General features: G+C 42.6%; 1 protein-coding gene and 1 pseudogene across 7 annotated transcripts in view; one reads left to right on the top strand and one right to left on the bottom strand.

Annotated features, from left to right (window-relative positions):
* The window catches only part of Baz2b (bromodomain adjacent to zinc finger domain 2B), a 269,374-nt gene that overhangs the window by 16,351 nt on the left and 229,603 nt on the right, over positions 1-23,420 (top strand). The gene's annotated exons all lie outside the window — the stretch shown is intronic.
* LOC110289313 lies at positions 17,641-18,673 on the bottom strand (annotated as a pseudogene).

Raw genomic sequence — 23,420 nt, 5'->3', positions numbered from 1 at the left:
CAGCAAAATGCTGGATACTGTATATGTGTCCTGTTAGTCTATGTCCTTTTTTTGGGATTTTCGAGACAGGGTTTCTCTGTATAGCCCTGGCTGTCTTGGAACTCACTCTGTAGACCAGGCTGGCCTCGAACTCAGAAATCCGCCTGCCTCTGTCTCCCGAGTGCTGGGATTAAAGGCGTGTGCCACCACGCCCGGCTCAGTCTATGTCTTTTTCTTGGGGAATTGAGTCCATTTATGTTAAGAGATATTAGGGAAAAGTGACTGTTACTTCCTGTCATTTTTGTTGTTAGAGATGGAATTATGTTTATGTGGCTATCTTCTTTTGGGTTTGTTGAAAGATTACTTTTTTGCTTTTTCTAGGGTGTAGTTTCCCTCCTTGTGTTAGTGTTTTCCAACTATATTATCCTTTTCGGGGCTAGATTTGTGGAAAGATATTGTGTAAATATGGTTTGTCATGGAATATCTTGGTTTCTTCATCTATGGTAATTGAGAGTTTTGCTCGGTATAGTAGCCTAGGCTGGCAGTTGTGTTCTCTTGGGTCTGTATGACATCTTCCCAGGATCTTCTGACTTTTAGAGTCTCTGTTGAGAAGTCTGGTGTAATTCTGATAGGACTGCCTTTATATGTTACTTGACCCTTTTCCCTTACTGCTTTTAATATTCTATCTTTGTTCTGTGCATTTGGTGTTTTGATTATTATGTGTCAGGAGGAATTTCTTTTCTGGTACCATCTATTTGGAGTTCTGTAGGCTTCTTGTATGTTTATGGTCATCTCTTTCTTTAAGTTAAAGAAGTTTTCTTCTATAATTTTGTTGAAGATATTTATTGTCCCTTTGAGTTGGGAATTTTCACTCTTTTCTATACCTATTATCCTTAGGTTTGGTCTTCTCATTGTGTCCTAGATTTCCTGGATGTTTTGGGTTAGGAGCTTTTTGCATTTTGCCTTTTCTTTGTTATGTCAGTGTTTCCTTTTTTTTTTTTTTTTAAGATTTATTTATTATTATATGTAAGTATACTGTAGCTGTCTTCACACACTCCAGAAGAGGGAGTCAGATCTCATTACAGATGGTTGTGAGCCACCATGTGGTTGCTGGGATTTGAACTCTGGACCTTCGGAAGTGCTTTCTATGGTATCTTCTGCACCTGAGATTCTCTCTTTTATCTCTTGTATTCTGTTGGTGATGTTTGCATTTATGAGTCCTGATCTCTTCCCTAGGTTTTCCATTTCCAGGGTTGTCTCTCTTTGTGATTTCTCTATTGTTTCTATTTCCATTTTTAGATCCTGGATGGTTTTGTTCAATTCCTTCACCCCTTTGGTTTTGTTTTCCTGTATTTCTTTAAGGGATTTATGCATTTCCTTTTTAAGGGCTTCTACCTGTTTACCTGTGTTCTTCTGTATTTCTATTCTCTATCTCTTTTTTAAAAAAAGATTTATTTATTTTATTTATATGAGTACACTGGAGGTGTTTTCAGACATACCAGAAGAGGGTATCAGATCCCATTGCAGATGGTTATGAACCACCATGTGGTTGCTGGGAATTGAACTCAGAACCTTTGGAAGACCAGTTAGTGCTCTTAACCACTGAGCCATCTTTCCAACCCCTCTCCTGCATTTCTTTAAGGGAGTTATTTATGACCTTCTTAAAGTCCTCAATCATATCATGAGATGGGATTTTAGATTCAAATCTTGCTTTTCAGGTGTGTTGTGGTATCCAGGGCTTGCTGTGGTGGAAGAACTGGGTTCTGATGGTGCCATTGGTTTCTGTTGCTTATGTTCTTGGGCTTGCCTCTTGCCATCTAGTGTTAGCTGGCCTTGCTGTCTCTGAATGGAGGCTGTCCCTCCTGTGACCCTGTGAGCCTGTGATTCTGGTTGTGTCAGAACTCCTGTGAGGACAGACTACCTCTGGGTGTGGGCAGAGTGGGTGGAGATTCAGAGCCCAAGGTCTGCTCCTGGTCTCCAGTGCAAGCCTGTGATCCTGTGCCTGCCAGAAGTCTTGTAGCACAAGCTGCCTCTGGTTGTCAGTGGGTTGGGGAGGGCGGAACAGAGGCTCTGCTTCCAGGGGCAGGTGCAAGCTGGACAGAAAATGTGCTCTTGCAGTTCTGCCATGTTGTGTGAGAGTTGTACAATTAAATTGTTTCCCACAGTCAATTTAGTTGCCTTTGGATGCACCAGAGCAAGTGCAGCTATAGTTGTGAGACATACTGGCCAGCCCTTTGCTGCAAAAACGTGGCTAAATTGTGCCAATCATCAATATTTAGAATTCCTTAAATCTAAAGAAAATAGAGAATAAATAAAACTAAACTGTTGGCACAGTTTAGCCATGTTCTTGGGTATACTATATCTCCTATCACCAAACAATGGAGAAGTGTGTGGGTATCTAGGTATTTTCTTTTGTGGTGACATAAGAAAGAAGTCATTTTTATGCTGGAGGACTTTGTCTTAAGGGCTCAAGAAGGTAAGTTGCTCTTTAGATATATTAGTGAGGAAGAATAGAACTGATATAATGAATATATACATATACATAAATTTAGTAGAGCAGCTTACAGGATGTGGGTCTTGCTATTGTTACAATTGCTGTTTCCCAACAGAATTCTGGAGTTGTTCACTATATCTCAGTTCATCTTCAGTTTATTTTGGAACCCTAAAGAAGTGGGTCTGTGGTGGTTTGAATCATAATGACCCCATACGCTCATAGATAGTGGCACTATTAGGAGGTGTAGCCTTGCACTGGGAGGTGGTGGGCTTTGAGGTTTCAAATGCTCAAGCCAGGCCCAGTGACTCTCTCTCCCTGCAGTCCACTGATCCTGGTATAGGACTTTCAGTCCCTTCTTCAACATCATGTCTGCCTGCATACCACTATGCTTCCCACCATGACAATAATGGCCTCTGAAGTGTTTACTAGCCCTAGTTAAATGTTTTCTGTTATAAGAGTTGTTGTGATCATGGTGTCTATTCACAGCAATAGAAACTCTAGACAGAGTCCTAATACCATAAAGGAATGCCCCAGCAGCAGGATAGATGAGCTTGCCAGTCAGAATGATAGCAAGCAAAAATGCAAAAAGTGTCTACCAGGCCCATTTATGTGGGCTATGGCCCAGACTTCCGGTGAGTCTTCTCACCTTCAATGAGCCAATCAAGAAAATTCCTGACATGTGTGCTTAGTTGGTTGGTTGAGTTTTAGTTGATTGTAGATGTAGTCGTTAACAACCAAGATTAACCAACCTTCTAAATAAGATTTCAACCCTGAGTAGGACAGCGATGGTTTGAATGTGGTTGGCCCAGGGAGTGGCGGCACTCTTAGAAGGTGTGGCCTTGTTGGAGTAAATGTGGCCTTGTTGGAGGAAGTGTGTCTGTTACTGTAGAGCTGGGCACTGAGAGCCTCCTCCTAACTGTATAAGTGCAAATCTTCTAGTGGCCTTCAGATGAAGAGGTAGAACTCTCAGCTCCTCCTGCCTGGACACGACCATGCTACGTCCTTGATGATAAAGGACTGAATTTCTGAACCTGTAAGCCAGCCCCAAGTAAATCTTGTCCTTATGAGTTGCCTTGGTCATGGTGTTTGTTCACAGCAGTAAAACCCTCACTAAGACAAGGGCCACAGAGGTCAGATAGATAACCTGAAAGGTTGGGTTTCAGTTCCATCCCTGGGACCCACTTGATGGAAGAAAAGAACCAACTCCTGGAAATTATCCTCTGGTGTATTCACATATGGCCCTGTGAACCTATAAATATGTGTACACAAATAAAGATAAGTGGATTAAAATTATTTTTAAAATTCTGGTATCTCTCTTGACTCATGATCTGTGCTGGTATGTTTATTGCGACTTCCTGTTACTTTCTAGGAAGGCTTCAGACAATTCTTCTGCTTCCTGAATTACTTGAGAAAGCTTAGAGTAATTTAACGGTTTATTGTGGATTCATTTTAAACCTTCTAAGGGACGCTTTTGTTTCCATCGCCCTGGGGGACAGTTCTAATCCTATTCATGGTCACTCATGGGGACTGTCTGCCCACCAGTGTTCTGTCACTGTCAGTTTATCTTCTTGATTTGTCTTCTACATTCCTTTCCCATACAGTTCGGCAGCCTATAATATTGCAGTCTTTTTCTGTGGCTGTTAAGGTTTAGTTAAAAATTAGCAGGAGGGCCTGCAAGATGGCTCAGCAGCTTCAGGTGCTTGCCACCAAGCCTAAAGACCTGCGTTCAGTTCCTGTAGCCCACAGTGTAGAAGAAGAGAACAGATTTCTGCAAGTTGTCTTCTGACACACATATGCATAAACACACAGAGAGACACACCCATACATAAGCACACACTCAGTAAAAAACGTAAATGAAAAAAATTTAAGGTATTATTTTAAAAAAAGAATTACCATGATATCTTTTAGTGTCTAATTAAAGGATTGGGCTAGTCCCTAGAAAACTTCTATATACTTACTGAGGTTTTCTGAGAATGTACCTAGGTTTCTAATGTCTTAAATCTTGGAGGAAAAATGGAGTCTAGGTCTTCCTTTAGGCCCAGGTGTGCCTCACTAGGGTAGAGGACATGGGTAGAGGGTGTCTAGGGTTTGGGTTCCCCTGGTTTGGGCAGCAAGGAGACACTGAAAGTATCTCCTTCCTAGATGGAGGCTTCCCCGTCTTTTGGACAGTTTCCCTGCCTAGGGGGTGTAATTAAAGTTTCTGGGTTAAGCTGTAATCATAGCTTGTGTTTATGAATCCATGTGGCATTTTTGCCATAAAACTAGTTTCTCTCTCAAAGCAAAGAAAGCTTGCACATAGGAACCTCACACCCGGCTCCCTCCTCCCAGCAAGCAAGTCTAGTTGTAAAATCATGTGGTTTCATGCTGCCTTTTGGGGACCTCTTTTCTCCATCTGCCAACTGACAGGCCAAACTTGATGGCAGAAAATCACCTGAGGTGACCATAGGGGTGTCGGGGGTCAAACTTAAGTATTCCTTGGGAGGAGTGCAAATTTAAAGCAAGCTTTATTAAATATTAAATACTGACCAAGAGATGGAGTTTGGTCAGAACCATTCCCTGGAATTGTCAAGTTGGAAAGGCCAACTTAAGTATTCTTAAGGCCATACTGTGGAGGAGGAGTCTGGACTGTTCATCTGTAACATGGCAAAATAGAAAACGCGTCCCTGATTCCCTTTCTGTAGGTTCCAGAGAATCCCTGGACCTCCCCTCGTTTTTAACCACAAGAGGGCCCCCTCCTTTGCCTTTGGAAACTGCATGAGGGGTCCCAGGCTCGCTTGGAACTGCTTCTGGCCTTGACCTAATGTCTTACTGGCAAGCCATCTGAAGATCACAACTCTTCAGCCTTATGCTCAGATTTTCTAATTATATCTGGATAAAATTATTCTTTAAAATTTCCTGGGCCAAGAAGAAGGGTCTGTGTAGGAGGCTTTTCAGGGTTGCTGCTATCAGGGAAGGGTATTTGGTCTAAGAAGTGTCCAGATGGGAAGTCAGCCTTTAGAGTTGAGGAAGGACAAGCATGAACATCAGGAAGTTGTTTTTGTTTTTGTTTTTAAAGAGCCATTAACAGAAAACGTTCAAGCCTATTTGGGCCAAATTATATCATTACCTAGTAGGGGGACCCCAGGGTAACCTTGGGTTCCCCATTAGCAGAGTGCTAAGAAGCTACTTAAATAATTTTTCTTTTTAGATCTGAGGGTAGATACTACCATTCTACCTATAGTTTGTATGTATAGTTTTAATGGGACCCAGGATAAAATTTGGGTTATCTTATTTGGTTATTACAAGTTGGGGCCAGTTAATTTGTATCAGTTCAAGAACCTATTTAAGAATTCAATTTTTAAAATTCTTTTCTGTTATCAGAGAAGAGAAGTCTCTACCTGGCTAAGGCAGGCAGATCTCTGAGTTCAAGGACAGCCTGATGTACAGAGTGAGTTCTAGGACAACCAAAGAAACCCTGTCTAGGAAAGAAGGGAGGAAGGAAGGAAGGAAGGAAGGAAGGAAGGAAGGAAGGAAGGAAGGATGGAAGTGTTGGTATACTGTCTTGACTCCACTTCTACAGTTACCTGGCAACAGCCAGGTAGGCCTGACCCACTAAAAAAGGAGCTGTTTGCCCCCTCCTTCCCCTCTTACTCTCTCTTACTCTTAGACTCTTACTACCCCCTCTTGCTTCCCCTCTTTCCCCATTCTCTTCCCCCCTCTCTCCATGTGGTCTTGGCCCACCTCTACTGCTCCCCTCTCCCCTCTCCCCTTCTCCCCTCCCCTCCTCTCCTCTCCTCTCCTCTCCTCTCCTCTCTTCTCCTCTTCTCTGTCTGTCTGTCTGTCTGTCTGTCTATCTCTGCCTTTCTCTGCCTCTACTACCCTCTTAACTCCCCTCCTTATGCTCTAAATAAACTCTATTCTATACTATATCATTGTGTGGCTGGTCCTTCAGGGGGAAGAGATGCCTTGGCACCCGCCAAGGCACTCCCTTCCCCTCACACCTCACCACACTCCCATAGAACATATTCTTATGCCCTTCATCTTTTTATAATCACAACAGGAAGGAAAAGAACTCTCTCTGTGTCTAGCATCTATATTTCATGATGTATAGCGCTTTGAGCACTCTCAGGTCTGTAGGACTCAACAAGAAAATTCATGCAGGTCCCTCAGTGTAGAGGGATATGTCCTATGTCCCAGAGGAGAGCTGTAGAAGAAAGGGAGAACTTCCTTCCAGATACCCATTTAGGCAGCCGGGTTTGGCATCCCACCAAGAAGCTTTCAGGATTGTTTCTACCATTGAAAGTTACACAAAGAACTGAGAGAAGGCTTTTATTACTAGGAACGGTGTATGCTCAAGTGGTGATCACAGGCATTCTCAGGACAAGGAGCTTCCGCCATGTTTGGGGAGCACATCTTGTGCACATACCTGACCTTATAGGTATAGTGTCAGCAAGCGGGAAAGAAAGACAAGGAAATGAGGACTTAACAGTGGAGGCTTTTATTGGGGAGAAAGAAAACCCTGCCGAAATGGAGCCCACTGTTTGCTTACTGGCTGGGGTACTTACAGGGGAGAAAGTGGTGAGTAAGAAGCAGTTGAAAAAGTTTCTTTTGGGGGGCCTAAGGTTGGCCATTGCTAGGGGTAAGCAGGGCATGTTAGGTTAAAGATCCTTGGGTGATTATAGACCTCTCTCCTGGCCTGCATGCCATTCCTGGGAGTTGATAGCCCAGGAAAGATAAGAATCCAGAGAACAAGTTGTTTTAGTTTTAGGAACCACATTACTTCAGTTTTTGTAATTGTCATTGACAGACCAGAATAAAGGGACTTTACAAGATGGCTCAGCCATGGGCAGCAGCAGTCTTAGCAATGAAGAAAGGTAGGGGAGGAGTTCTGAACGGTTTCCTTCCTTGGAAGTGCAAATCCCAGGGGCGGGAAGTTAGAGAAGCCAGAGGCACTGTGGGTGTCTCTCAGTGGGAAGAGCTGGAAAGCTTGTAGGACCATCATTTTAGCAAGGGGCTTCTGGAGTGTAGAAGGCATGCCTATTACAGAGGTTAAAAATGAAAGGATGCAGTGTGAGGGGTGGAACAGTCCTTACCAAGGGGAAGGACAAAGCTGATTTAAGAGTGGCTCAAATAGAACCCCATTGGCTTTTTTTTAATCTAATGGAGCAATTAAACTTCATTGTGTAGCTTTTTTTTTTTTTTTTTTTTTACCTCTTCCTGTGTCTTATTTGTAATGTTAATGTGTGCATACACCAGGAAGGATGCATAATCTGCCTCTCTAAATTAGCAAATAATCTGGGGCAAAGTGGTTGTCCAAAGTCAGTGTGAACCAATGAATCAATCTAATGATCCTTAGTGAATTGAAGTTACTACCTGAAGTCTCAAATAATTATGCCACGGGCATGAAGACTGTTTACAACAGTTAGCACTGTATGCTCTTCCTCCAACTGCTCCACTCGGTGCCACAGTGCATTTCAACTCTGTGATTACTGCAAGAAGATGGGAGAGTGGTAATGGGAATGAGGGCTTATACATAATTATAGTCTCATTTGAGAGGGCCACTTGATTCCCATCTACACTTTATGTACCTCAACCCTTCCCTGCCTGGAATTAAGAAACGTCAAGGTCATTAGGCACAAAGAAAACCGTGCTCTAGAACTAAGTTCCCTTTGGAGGGAAGGTGGACCTTTGAGAGAGGATAAGAAAGGACTGAGTCATGGAGCCCACGAACAGGCTGCAGAGAGAGTGTGCCGTGGGTGAGGGGCTGTGTTTTGAGTCCAGGTGAGCCGCCTGTTGGATGCCTTTCTGGGTAAGTCTAGTAGTTTGTTTTGATACAGAATAATTTAATAGGAAGCTCTGTCACAAATACATGGGGTTCTGTGAAGGGAAGAAATGTGTAACATCCAATAAGCATGTGGTTCCTGAGGACTGGTAAAGGCAGTAAATAAGGCCTTGGCCCTGGGTATATGAGAAGGATGAGCGTCTCCTGGGGTTGTCTGTGTTAAAACAGCTCGTTTACATTAATGGGTCTCTAGCCATACTGAAGTCAGCTCCAAAATTAGTATCTGAGAAAGTATTTGAGTTAGGAATAAAAGGAACCCCTGTGCCCTTTGTTGGTGTAAGGGTTACTATAGCATTAGTACGAGAAAATGTGTTTAATACTGTCTAAGACAACCTCTGTTATGGTTTGCAAGGGTTCCTAGCACAGATGGCTAGATTCCCAGGTGTGGTTGCTGGTTTTGTTACAGGTGTGGATTTGAGTCCCAGGGTACCCATTGGAGTTGCCAGACTCTTGTGTCTAAAGGACAAAGAATTTTACCAGAGACACATGACTAGAAGGAGAATTAGAGACGGTGTATTGAGAAAGGAACAAACTCCTGAGAAATGGGAGTGGGCTAGTGTGCTACAAGAAAGCATGCCTCAAAAAAGCATGCCTCAAAAAAGCCACAGCCCTCACGCTGGACATTGATGGTCCACACCTTTAGTCGCAGCACTCGGGATGCGGACACAGGCAGATCTGAGTTTGAGGCCAGCCTGGTCTGCAGAGTGAATTCCAGGAGAGCCAGGACAGCACAGAGAAACCCTGTCTGGAAAAAAAAAAAAAAACAAACAAAAACCACAGTCCCTTATAGGGTGTTTCCGTAGCATCACCTCTCCCAAGTGTGTATACTGCAGGCTTCCAACCCGAACGCTGTTTGTGGTATGGCGGCTAGGGGGTGGGGTGGGAGGGTTTCAGTCTGTATCAGCCAATCGTCTTCTTTCATGTTAATGATGGTGTTTATTTATCCAGCCTCAAAAAACTGGTTATGTTTTGGCCCTTAAGTATGGTTTGGTCAAGGAGGACATAGACATACTCCTTTGTGTTTGAGAGAATTGGGGTACTGTGATAGGAAAAACATGAACGTAGACTAGGCTAAGTAGGCAACCGGGAAATCCGTGAGAGCACTCTGGGCGTGCACAGCGGTTTGCAAAATCAGGCGAATCATCTCAGTGATGATTCCAGGGCCTCCAGCTAGAAGCTGGTGATCTAAATTCTAAATACCTGCTTTTATGTTTCCTCATGAACAGAAGGCTTAGACCTTCCGTAAGGTTGTAGGTTTGGTCAAAGTTGTTTTCTGTACCCCCCAAAACCCAAAAGCAGTAGGATTTGTTTTAGAAGAGTGAATGCAAAAGGTATTCCATTTAGCTTGACAGCAGAGTGTGTATGGTTCTTTACGTTAGGGTTATTAGAGGGTGTAACTCATCTCTCTGGAACCATTTAAATGATAATAAGTTCCTTGGGGTGGGGGTGGTGTCTCAGTAGCTGTTAAGACTTTTTTTTTTAAATCTCCTTTCCCTTCCATTCCCTTCCCCTTTTCTTTCCCATTCCCCATTCCCTTCTCCCTCCTTCCCTCTCTTCTTCCTTCCTTCCATTCTTCCTTCCTAATGAGTCAAGGTCTTCCTATGGAACCCTGGAATGACCTGGGTACTGTCTTCCTGTTTCAGACACCTAAGTGTAGGGATTGTAGCTGTGTGCCAATATGCCCACCTGTGACCTTTCCGTATTTTATTATAGCTCATTGCATCTATCCTAGATTGTCTCCATAACTGCAATTTCTTAGTTCTCTGAGTCAAAAAGTAAACATTTAGTCAGGAAGGGCCCTACATAGCATATCAAAAAAGCTAAATTGTAAGGTATCTTTAGGAGCTATTCTTATTCTGGGAAGGGCCGTGGGTAGCAATTTTAGCTGGGACTAGAAGTTTACTGACAAGGTCTTTTTGAGGGTAAGATTAGCCTTCTCAGCCTTCCTAGATGGTTGCGTTTTGTATGCTGCAAGAGGTTGATAAGTGATAGCAGTTCCAACAGAGACATCAAGTTGTTTTTGCTGGGAGGGAAGATTGCTTACCACTCTCGAGGTAACTAACTGCCTTAGGGACTCCCTGTGCCCTGCAGTTCTCTTACAGAACTCCTCAGTCCACCAGGTGAAGGTCTGAGTGAGCCTGTTTACCTCTTCTCTCCTAAGTAGCTACACCTCGTTTGGACTGAGCTAAAATCCAGTGTTGGTCCTCCCCTACGATAATTACGGTAACAGATTGGTTAGAATCACTTCCCTGACTATTCGTGAAAGACCCCTTCCTGATCTTGTCCAGAGAACTGGATTGACAATTCCTAGCATTCCTGGGGGATAATCGTGGACATTATTTTCTCCCACTGGCAGCTGTTGGGAGCAGTGGCTTTTTTTCATCTGTCTATCATCCTTCTGGCTTATTTTGATGACTTCTTATAAGAAGCAAACTACTCCATCTTGGAGATAAATTGGTCTGTGCTCTGTTTTATTTTCCTGGGATGGTAAAGCCATCAGTACTCCACCCCGTGAGGTAGTTTTCCTCAGAGTCTTCCTCGCTGCCCTGCCTACAAAACCATTCCCCTTAATTATATTAGTATCTCTTTTTGTGACCTTCTTGTTGGATAACAGACGATTCTAATGTCCCCTGAATTGCCTGTAAGAAGGAGGGACTCTGTACCATGTTGTTACTGGGGATTTTTGGTTTTCCTCTGAATAATTCCCTTTCCTTCCTTATGACCACATGGGCATGTGAGGCAAAGAAAGCCAGCTAGCATCTATATACTGATGTGTTTTTCCTATTCTCACCAAAGTACTTAGCACTGCTGGTGGGAATGTAAGTTTGTATAGCCATTTTACAAGACTGGGGGTTTCCTAAAGAAAATCCAGCTAGTCCCACTTTATATATCCCCCTAAAAGATTTGAAATAAGAAACAAGAGTATCAAATCCATTGTGAATTCATGTCCAATTCATCATTGCTAATAGTAATCCAATTATGGAATCAAGCTAAGTATCAACTAGCATGTTAATGAATAAAGAAATGTGTACACATACACACACAGTGACATATTCTACCATAAAAAAGAAAGAAATTGTGTTAAGACAATATAGATGAGTTGGAGAACTTTATGTTAAGTGGAATTAGCCAGGCACAGAGAAAGAATGCCATATTATCACCACATATGCAGAATCTTAAACAAGTGACCAAAAGCAGAGAGTAGACTGCTGGTGATCAGAGGCTAAGGGGGAAGGGAGATAGGTCCAAGGTAGTGCACCTCAATCAGACAGGAGAAATGTGCAGGGGGGTTTCCTTTGAGGTGTTGAGCAGTGCCACAGTATATTAAACAATAATGCACTGTGCATTTCAAATGGCTTACTGTAAATTGAAGTGTTTTCACTACCAAAAACGATAAGGATTTGAAGTGATATATTAATTAGTTGGTTTAGTTGTTCTATGCTGTTTTCATGAAATCATAACATCATTTGTAACCTATTTTTAATTTAAAACAATTTAAACATATAAAATATTTTAAGATGATTTTGGGCAAGCCTAGGTAATGTTCCCGAGATCCTATCATTTAGGAAGCTAAGGTGGGAGGACCCTGATTTCAAGGTTAACCTGGTTTACATATTAAGAACCTACCTCCATACATAAACAAAATAGAGGGGGGTTTGTTTGTTTGCTTTTTGCTCAGATTTTGTGAATGAAAAGAACGTAAACATTCTCCATAGTTCAGGAAAAAATTCTTTTTTTTTTTTTTTTTGAGTCAGGGTTTCTCTGTGTAGCCCTGGCTGTCCTGGAACTCACTTTGTAGACCAGGCTGGCCTCAAACTCAGAAATTCTCCTGCCTCTGCCTCCCGAGTGCTGGGATTAAAGGCATGTGCCACCACGCCCGGCTGAAAAAATTCTTTTAAACCCATATAGAAAAATACTTCATTAAGACATACTTCATAGTCAGGCAGTAGTGGTGCACACCTTTAGTCCCAGGACTTGGGAGGCAGAGACAGGCAGGTGGATCTCTGCGTTTGAGGCCAGCCTGTTTTACAGAGTGAGTTTCAGGACAGCCAGGGCTACACAGAGAAACCATGTCTTGAAACAACAGCAACAGAGACAACAACAGAAAGACAGACTTCATAACTGAAAGATTTTTTTTTCCCCTTTGTCTTTTTTGAGACAGGGTCTCTGTACGGTTATCAGACTAGTCTTGAGTTCCTTGTCTCAACTGATACTCCCACAGCAGTCTCACAAGTAGCTACTAATAGAACTGTAAGTGTGTATCACTAGGCTATGCTGGACTTAGAGAGGTTTTGTTTTCTTGTCTTTTTGATAACTTTATAAAATTGCTGTGCCAACTACGTTGCCAAATTTATCTGCCAATTTTAGTCATTTTACCCAGATTGCCAGTGGAAATAACGCACAGTAAATATCCTCGATGGTCTTGGCCTCTCTCTCCATCTCTCTCCTCTCATTCCTCACTGAGCTCAACCTGTAGGCAAGGATGTGCTTGCGAGGGTTCCCTCAGGGCTCCAGGGACCTGATTCGGACAGCAAGGGAGTAAAGAAAAGGCAAATATGTACACAGAGAGATGTACGTAAAATGTTGGGATTAGGTAGACTGGGCTCTCTGCTAGGGAAGCTACTGCACCCAGACAGCTCAGTGTGGTTGCCATATAGAATTGAACAGCAGGCAGGACTGTTACTTAGAGCTGAACAAGGAGGGGGATTTAATACGTACAAATAAACAACAAGGCAGAGTTATTATATACACTGAACATGGAGACAGGCTTTGCCACTCTGTGTAGGAGCAGCCTCTGGACAGGAGCAGTCTTTGGGCCATAATGATCCAGGGGCCATAGACTATGGTGGACATTTTCCACACACACTGTCAACATCCACATAAATGACCAGAGCAAGGCTTTGCCATGTCTCTGAGTCTCACCTCCGCATGCCGGGGCTTTGTTAGTGTGCCCTGGGTTTGAGGCTGTGGTCTTTGACCTGGCTATTCCCATGTTAATGCACACCCACTCATACCGTCATACACCCAGGGCTCCCTCTCTTCTTCATAGCCCTTAGCTTCAGTCCTCTGGTTTGCACCTCCTAAGTTAGGAGACCCCCCCCCCGTTTATGTGCCGCTGGGGTCAAAGGCGGGCACCTTGCATGCTAGGCAGGCACTGACAAACCGAGCTACATCTACAGCCTTCATATTTTACAGTTAATTTCTAGAATAGTATTCTAGACTTTGCATTGACCTTACTGGCCACTCTTTCTCAATTTCCTTTTTCAGTTTGCCACAACTTCTAAATATTGGAACACCAAAGAGGTCTGCCCATCCGTACTTTTTGGTGATTGCAACTATTTTATGCCTTTAAATGCTAAAAGCAAAGATCTCCTAAATTTCTCTTCCACCCTGAATCTTTTTCCTGAAGTCCAATTTGTATATATTAGCATTATTTATGCTTAATATCATCATGTTTGCTTTGCTTACTCATATCTCTGCAATCCACTGATCTATACCAGACCCCGACTTCACTATCTAAGCCTGTCTGTTTTTGCAGTCTGCCTATGTAAATAAATCGTCAGTCCTCTGTTTCCTGGAGACAAAAATCTATCGAGCCACCATTCACTCTTTCCTTCCTTTCATATTATCTAGGCAATCCACCAACAGATCTTTTAACTCGACTTTCAAGAAAATTTCAGAATCTGACCACTTGCCAATACCACCGTCAACACCGTCTTAGTCACTGATCTATTGCAACAAAACACTATAAGCCATGTGGCTCATATACGCTGTGCAGGTCTCTTTTACAGTTCTGAACGGTGGGAAGTACAAGATCAAAGGCATCCAACCAAATTTGTTGTCTTGTGAGGGCCTGTCCTCTGGTTCAGAAATAATGCCTTCTCATTCTTTGGTCATGTGGAAGGGCAGATGAGCTCCTTCGGGTCTATTTTATAAAGACGTTCAACTACTATTAATGAACACTTTGCCCTCCCGACTTAATCACAGAGGCTCCCAAGCCTTCCAAAGGCTCTATTTCCTAATATCATTATTTTGGGAGTTAGAATTTCAACATATTAATTTGGGATGCATAAACCCCAAGATCATAGCAACTGCCATCCGGTTCCAAGCTCCCTTTGTCCCTTGTTTAGATGATTTGAGGAACTTCTATGGTTCTAACTTCTAGTCTTGTTTGGCCACAATGTCCCTCCCCCCTCTGTGTGTGTGTGTGTGTACAGATTAGGAGCCAAAGAATGTTTAGTAGCAATGAGGTAGATTCTGTAACAAACCCCAGCCATTTTCCTTATGTCATCTCTACCAGAAAGAAAAAAATGTCTTTTCTTGTGCATTCCTTCCCTTTTACTATCTCTATTCAAGCAGCGATCGCATACCGCATTTACCAGACGTGTGAATGCTAGTCGGATGGACTCTGTATTCCTTAGGGGCTGTTGTTTGTCCTTTCTCCCCACAGATACAAACTGGGGATTTCTGACCTTAAAAACAATGCAGACAAATGTAAACTGTAAATTTTCCAGACACAGAAGAGCTGTAATACAGCTACAAATTATAAAATATGCAGTATCATAAAATTCATATAGCCCGTTAACTGCCACAGAATGCTTTAGCTGATTTTCTTTTCTTTTTCTTTTTTCTCTTTTTGGTTTATCCAGACAAGGTTTCTCTGTGTTCCTCTGGCTATCTTGGAACTCTCTCTATAGTCCATGCTGGCCTTTAACTCAGAGATCAGCCTGCTTCTGCCTCCTGAGTACTAGGATTAAAGGCATGCGCCACCACTGAACACCTGCTTTAGTTAATCTTTCTTTCTTTCAAGATTTCTTTATTTCATGTATATGAGTACCCTGTAGCTGTCTTCAGACACACCAGAAGAGGGCATCGGATCCCATTACAGAGATTTATGAGCCTCCATGGGGTTGCTAGGAACTGAACTCAGGACCTCTGGAAGAGCAGTCAGTGCTCTTAACCTCTGAGCCATCTCTCCAGCCTGCTTTAGTTAATTTTCAATAAAATATCCTTATTGTTTGATTTCTGGATTTTGGTTCTGGTTCTCTGTTATTGGGCCGTTTGTTCTACACAAGTGTTGTACCACTGAGCTACACCTTGCTCACCACGCTCTTATTCTATATTCCTAACAGTAGCTGTCTGTTGGTGTAGGTTTTGAGTGGATGTAGTTCTGACACAAGAACTCATTATTATTTTTGTTTAATTAAGTGAATAAGATGAAAGTGAAACAATAGATATGTTGTTGGGTCCCAGTGTGGTGGTACATTCCTTTAATAATCAGTTAAGACAGGAGGATAAAGAATTTAAGAACAACAAACAAAAGAAAATGAAAACTACATCAATAAAAAGATGTGTTGAAACTCTTTATCAATGTCAACAACTTGCTGAATTGTTCATAACTTTCAAATATTAGATTATATTTTCATTTTTGGTTATTTCAGTGTAACATTTCAAATTTTATTCACTATATATAATATGTCACTATATATTATATCATTATAATATAATACATAGTATATTTAATCTATATATACAGGTAATATGTCACTATATATAATATAAAATATATGTAATACTATATATTATATATTTTAAATTATACACTATATAGTGTATATTATAAATTATATACTATATATTACAATATATAATTATATATAGTATTACATATATTTTATATTATAGTATATAGTATTACACACACTTTTTTTTTTTTTTACTCGCACACATACAGCATTTTGAGTCAGGATTTTATAGCCTTGACTGGTCTGGAACCCTAAGATGTCCCCCTGCCTCTGCATGAGTGTGGAATTAAAAGTGTATGCTACCATACCTAGTTCCCCTTTCCTTGCTTACGTCTAGACCGGTGATTCTCACCCTTCCTAATGTTACAGCTCTTTAATACAGTCTCTCGTGTTGTGGTGACTCCCAACAATAAAGTTACTTTTAGTGCTACTTCATAACTATAATTTTGCTGCTGTCATAAATTGTATAGATATAAGAGGTATAGATAGCAGATACTTGAGCCCTGTGAAAGGGTTGTTCACCTCCCTCCAAAATAAAGGGGTGGAAACTGAGAAAAAGTCCTAGACTTTTAACAAAACCTAGAACAGAAGTTACAAGAATTGCTTTATGAACACATCGATGGTGTGACCAGTCCCCTCACAGCCCCAACCTACCAGTGTGACAGAGCTGGGAAGACACAGGTGCCTCCCTGTGTGGCTATGGTGCTTTGAATAAGAATGGACCCCATAGGCTCTTCTCTTTGAATATAGTCACCAGGGGGTGACACTGTTTGAAAGGATTAGAAAGATTAGGTATGATCTTATTGGAAGAAGTGTGTCATGGGGGGGGGGGACTTTCAAAAGCCCAGATTCTCTCTCTTTCTGAGCATCAGCATGTAGCTCTCAGTTACTTCTCCACTACTTCCCCGAATGCTGCCATGCCTCCCATCACGATGTTAATGTGTAACAGAGCCCTTGCTGTCCTGGACGTGATCTGTAGACCAGGCTAGCCTCAAATTCACAGAGTTCCACCTGCCTCTGACTCCTGATCTGAGATTAAAATCATGACCCATCATGCCTGGCTCTTATTTTCTTTATCAGTTCTTCTTCTTCTTCTTTTTTCCTTTTCTCACTGTTCAAGGTTTATTTAGTGTTTTCTTTTTTCTTTTTCTTTTCTTTTTTTCTTTTTCTTTTTTGGTTTTTCAAGACAGGGTTTCTCTGTGCAGCCCTGGCTGTCCTGGAACTCACTCTGTAGACCAGACTGGCCTTGAACTCAGAAATCCGCCTGCCTCTGCCTCCCAAGTGCTGGGATTAAAGGCGTGCGCCACCACGCCCAGCTGTATTTGATGTTTTCATTGGCATGACACTTGAGTGGTTGGTTCCATCATCATATGCAGATCTTACACTTCAATATACATTATAATATATAATATTGCAATGTACCCTACAGACACATACAATACATAAAATATTCTATAGAACATTTATGCAAAGATATGCATAATGGATGTATACACTGGAACCAGGTTATGACTAACTGGGAACTCGTTGGCCTAGGCATGTTTGGTGAGGATGCGCAGTGCAGCAATGCAGCAGGCTCACAGGGTAATGGAAGCTTGCACAATTGGCAATGTGTCTCAGAGACAGTGGGACTGTCACACTAACCAGGTTACCACTACACAACTACCACTTGGCAGCAGGGCAGAGCTGTGGACACTGAGATGTTTCCCCACACCACCTCAACACCATTGTACTAACCACAGCTCAGACGAGAAGGGTGTGGTCTGCCTAGAAGTGCTGTTGCAGCCTGGACAGTGAAGTGCTAGGACCCTTGGAAGACTTTAGAACTGCAGCTCCTTCTGGATTCCCCAGAGGCTATCTGAACTCTTCTTCAGGCCAGCCTCTTCTTCAGGAGTCAGTGTCACCTTCACAACATCCGAGATTCCATTTTGTCCCAGGATACATGGGACACTGAGGAAGACATCATCATTGATCCCATAAAGACCCTTAATCATGGTGGAAATGGTATGCACTCACCTTAGGTTCTTCATTATGCTCTTGGCCAAGTCTGCCACAGAGAGGCCAATGGCCCAGGATGTATAACCTCTCAGCTTGATCACCTTGTACGCACTGCCCACCACCTGCTTGTGAACCTCCTTCCACTGCTCCTTGTCTGCATCAGTTCCCAGTTCTGGATTTAGAGACTTCAGGGAGACGCCGGCAACATTCACACCACTCCACACAGGCACACTGGAGTCACCATGTTCTCCCAGGACCCAGCCGTGACAGCTCAGCTGGTGAACCCCCAGCCTTTCTCCCATCAGGTAACGGAACCGAGCTGAATCCAGATGGCAACCACTTCCAATAACTCGGCTTTTGGGAAAGCCAGTGGTTTTCCAAGCCATGTAGGTCAAGATATCACTGGATTTGAACAATAAGCAGCTTGCAGTGTGGCCTGTACTTCACACTGTTCGGAATGATGAACTGAAGATGTTCACGTTTCACTGGACCTGATTGAGTCGGCTCTCTCCCTCTTGCTGATGGCCCCCGCTGTGATGATGACCAGCTTGGAGTTTGCATTCACACAATAGTCTTTGCTGGAGACAATTTTTGGTGTCTTAAGGAAAAGGCTGCCATGCTAGAGATCCATCATCTTTCCCTTTAGCTTGTCTTCCATGACGTCAACAAGGGCTAGCTCATGTGCCAAGTCCTTCATTAAAATACTGATGGCACAAACCATGCCAACAGCACCAACCCCAACAACTGTAATCTTGTTCTGGGAGACCTGTGCTTCCTTAAGAAGATTCACAATCAGCTGGTCCTTGAGGGTTGCCATCTTGGACTTTGAATCTTTTGAGACCGCTAGTGCACGATGGGGGGGGGGGGNGGGCAACAGGTGAGCAGGGTCTTGCCTGGGCTCTGCGACAGTGGCTCCACCCTGTTTATCAGTTCTTAAAAGAATGAGTTGGAGCTGGTTCTTTGGTGGAGGAGCACTTCCGTATGATGCATAGGAAGCTGTAAACGCCATCCATTCCATCCCCATCATGGTAAAAAGGACAACAGCAAGGGACTACTCTCCCCCAGCTCCAGCACGGTGATGGCTCCCAGCAGTCTGTAACTGCAGTCCCAGGGGACCTGACACCCCTTTCTTGCCTCCTCTGACAGCAGGCACTCGAGAGGTACACAGATATACATGTAGGCAAAACAGCCATACACATAAACAAAACAAACAGATGGATAAAAGAACAGCAAACCCCTAAGAAACAAATAATGAGATGTTCCAGTTATACTTGGTATAAAATATGTCTGCCATTGCCTGGCAGTGGTGACGCATGCCTTGGGAGGCAGAGGCAGGCAGATCTCCGTGAGTTCCAGCCTGGTGTACAGAGTAATTCTAGGACTACAGGGCCAGGGCTACACAGTGAAAACCTTCAAAAACAAAACAAAAACTGGCCCCCCAAGGGCTCCCATTGGAACTCTGGATCTACAGCTAGCAGCAGTGTTTTAGTCTATACCCTTAGGAGTTTGGGCTGACCTCAAAGAAGTAGATCTATTATTGGTGGCAGGCCCTGGGCTCTATATTCTGGCACCACTTCCTGTGCTGTTCTAGCTTCCTGTTCTGCTGAAGTGGCAGCAGCCTGGCCTGGCCTCCATCACGAATTCCCTGCTGTGATTGGCTACATCCCATGAACCCGGAGAGCCAAAGTACACCCCTCCTCCCTGAATCTGACTCTGTCAGGAATTTGATCAGTGTAAGAAAGGTAACTAATACAGACCTTTCCCTAGCTAAAAATGTGAGTTTGAAAAAAAAAATGCGGGCTGGTGAGATGGCTCAGCAGGTAAGAGCACCCGACTGCTCTTCCAAAGGTCCTTAGTTCAAATCCCAGCAACCACATGGTGGCTCACAACCATCTGTAACGAGATCTGACTCCCTCTTCTGGTGTGTCTGAAGACAGCTACAGTGTACTTACATGTAATAAATAAATAAATCTTTAACAAAAAAAAAAAAAGAAAGAAAAAAAAAATGCTTGCTATGATTTGGCCCATGACTGTGGCTTTTAACGATGTACATTGTCTCCCGTGGCCAATGGAAGATGTTCATATTGCTCTCCTTGAACTGACTCCCAAGTCCTCTTGACAAGGCATCCACAATTGTTAATGGTTTCCGTACTTAGTAGTATGGCAGGGTATTCTAAATCCATCCTAAGTATTCCTGCCCCAAACTTGGAACCAGCTCTTGCTTCTGGCAATTCTCCGGCAGAAGGTGCTTAGCTGCTGTAGCCTGAGTACCATGCTTGTGTGCGGGTGAAGTCACACTAGTCCTCACCTCTTGATATTTACAGTGGGCACATGCTAAGAAATAGGCCGTTTTAAATATAAACTACAGAATGAGTTCATTTTAAAGCAGAGCAGTTTTTCGCGATTCTCATCTGGCCCACAATCAAAGGTTAATTTCCTCCAAACACCGGCTTATTTATTTGTTCATTCCCAGACTATGCGTGAAGACCCCATGGGCAATAGCTCAAAGACATTGTTACTGATAACAATAACAATTCACTGTTACTCTGAGATTCTTTTTCTTAGGGTTCTGCAGGGTTGTATGATTACAGAGTAGGATTCGCCTGTGCTCACTTGGTGCCTGCTCGCTCGGGGCTGAGTGCAGGCGCACAGGTGTTAAGCATGTGTTCCACACTGAGCCACACCCCAAGCGCTCAGAGCCTTTGGAAAAGACATGGCTGATTCTTTCCTATGCAGTTTTGCCATCAAAATACAAGCTCATCATTCCATGGAGTGTCTTTTAGATACTCAATTCTAGTTTGAGTTTACAAAGTTCTCCAACCCTGTGTACTGAATAGATTTTACGAGAAACTCACAAACTCGCTCCTTCCTTTGCCGCCCTGCCCCGCCTCTTCCTGGGTAAACTTGTGTTTGCCGTTTTCCTGTATCACTCACTGGACAGCAGCGTGGGTAAGATACAGAGATGGAGCGCATACACCTTTCTCCCCTTACCTGCTTTTTGGTGCAGTGTTCTCCCCAGTTTACTGTTAAGTACTCCTTGTCGCATTGTGTCATTCCTGAAGATGGGCCTGGCACTCTGCTGGGTAGCCGCGTCGTGGGTTTTCTGTCCACTGTCCTACAGCAGACACTTGCTTTAGTTCTGAGTCTTTTCTGAGAGCTGAACCTGTATCTCACCCATTCTCACCCATTTTCACCATTTTCAGTTGGATTTTTGAAAGTGAGATTTGCTATTCTGAAAGTTCATACTTGTATAACTTTGTTAGAAGCTGTGAAATTTACCATGTTGGGATTTTCTTCTCCATTTTGTACTCAAATAAACTAAAATGTAAAAATGGGGTATGGGCCACCCCATTTCTCACATGAGCCTTTCTAGGAGACTGTACTGTAAAACTTAGAATTTTTTTTTTTCTTTTTGGCAAGCTAATGGATGAGAACTAGTATCTGAGTGATTTAATTTGCATTTCTCATTGTACAAAGGTTGTGAGTGTTTTCACTTAAGAAACATTTGCATTTTTTTTCATGTAAAATCTGTTTCTATCTCCTGCATTTTGCTGCCCAGTTCTTTTCCTCTCTGNCTAAAACTCCTCATTTTATGTCAGGTTATGAGCTGTGTGTGTGTATGTGGGAAAGCACATTTCCCAGCCCATCATTTATGGATTTACTTTGCTCTTGAGGGGTCCCCCCTTTTCCATAAAATTAATTTCATGTGATGAAATTCAGCAGTTTTCACTGTACTGGATATGATTTCAACATGGCTAGGAAGGTTTTCCCTGCCTCTAAGGGATTCCCCTATAGTTCTACACTACAAGATTCACATTTTATATGGAACCATCTGATCTCTTTGAAAATAATTCTTGAAAAGAGTGAAGTTTATCTTTTTCAGTATGGAAACTCAGTGAGTTAAACACTAGTTAAAGTCTGCCTGTGTCTGCTGTGAGACACACCTTTTATCTGTGTTACATACACGTTGTCACACCTGTGTCTGCTGTGAGACACACCTTTTATCTGTGTTACATACATGTCGTTACTTGAGTTGGCTTTGCATCCTTGTCACTTAGCAACAGCTAACTTATAAATGCTTCACAATAATTCAATGTCTAGTCGGATTGCCCTCCACTCTGCCTTTTTAAAGCTTTCTTTCCCTCATGAATGTTGAAATGAGTTTCTGCTTATGGCAGTTAGTTCCCACAAACACTTTTAGAGAGGAAGTCAAGTGGGGGAGGCAAGGTGAGAGCAGAGAAGAAGAGAAGAAGAGGAGTCTGGCCAACTAGGGAGTCTTTGTTCAAGGTTGGGTATATATATATTTTTTCTTTTTTCTTTTCTTTTTTTTTTTTTTTTTTTTTTTTTTCTTTTTTCTTTTCTTTTTTTTTTTTTTTTTTTTTTTTTTTTTTTTTTTGAGACAGGGTTTCTCTGTATAGTCCTGGCTGTCCTGGAACTCACTTTGTAGACCAGGCTGGCCTCGAACTTAGAAATCCGCCTGCCTCTGCCTCCCGAGTGCTGGGATTAAAGGCGTGCGCCATCACGCCCGACTGGGTATATATATTTTGAAGAAGTTTTATACTTGACTTTGGAAGCTACTGTTAAAAATAAAAGCCTGTCGAACACAACTCTGATTGCCAACCATCTTACGACTGGCATTTTTCTATACAACCTGGACTGTAGTTAGGCACTCCAGCATTGACCCAATTCCCTAAGCTAGCAATCCCTCTACCCTTCCCCCACTCGTTCTTCACCTTAATTCTGTTATCCTTTAGTCACACTGAAAATTTGCCCCAGATTATTGGAGCCTCCAATGTCACTACCTTCTACAGTCTTTTGTGAATTATTTATTTCACTGTATTTGTTATTAGTTATTATTTTGATATAGAGTCTTGCTGTGTAACCCATGCCGGCTTTAGACTTGTGGGACTCTCCCTCAGTCTCCCAGTGACTGGATAACAGGCCTACACCACTATTCTAAACTAAACACTCTCTTCATACTCCAGCCTATCATTTGCACCGCCTGTGCAGTTAGTATTCCTTTAAACCAAGGTCAATCATGTTAATCCTTTACTAACATTTGCTGGCTCTCAAGATAAACCCCCCACCTTACCATAAAACCTCAGCCTTTCAGCATCAGATGGCCGCCTCCTCTGCAGTCTCTCCATCTCTGTCATGTCTTCATTCCACACACTGAACGCTCCTATTTAATTATACTTTTTAATATTATTATTATTTTGTTTTGTTTTTCAAAATAAGGTTTCTCTGTGTAGCACTGGCTAGCCTGGAATTCACTCTATAGCCCATCCTGGCCTTGAACTCAGAGATCCACCTGCCTCTGCCTCTGCTTTTCAAGTACTGGGATTAAAGGCTTGCACTGCCTCAGTTCATCTTAACTGCATTTCCCAGCAGGGGCTGTGTAAACAGTGACTCATGAGTTAGAATACCTCTCTTCCCTCAGTCCCTAACCTCTTGGGTCAGATAAGCTCTTAGGAGATCCCATTCAAATGCAGTCTTTGATAAAGCCTTTTAGGCCCAGTCAGAATTTAGCAACTCCATTTTTTTTTAAATTTTTAATATTTTTATTACATGTTTTCCTCAATTACATTTCCAATGTTATCCC

The sequence above is a fragment of the Mus caroli genome, chromosome 2 (assembly GCF_900094665.2).
Source record: "Mus caroli chromosome 2, CAROLI_EIJ_v1.1, whole genome shotgun sequence".
In the NCBI taxonomy this organism is placed as follows: domain Eukaryota; kingdom Metazoa; phylum Chordata; class Mammalia; order Rodentia; family Muridae; genus Mus; species Mus caroli.
Note: the sequence above shows the minus strand (reverse complement) of the source record. Positions and strands in the feature narration are given on the sequence as shown.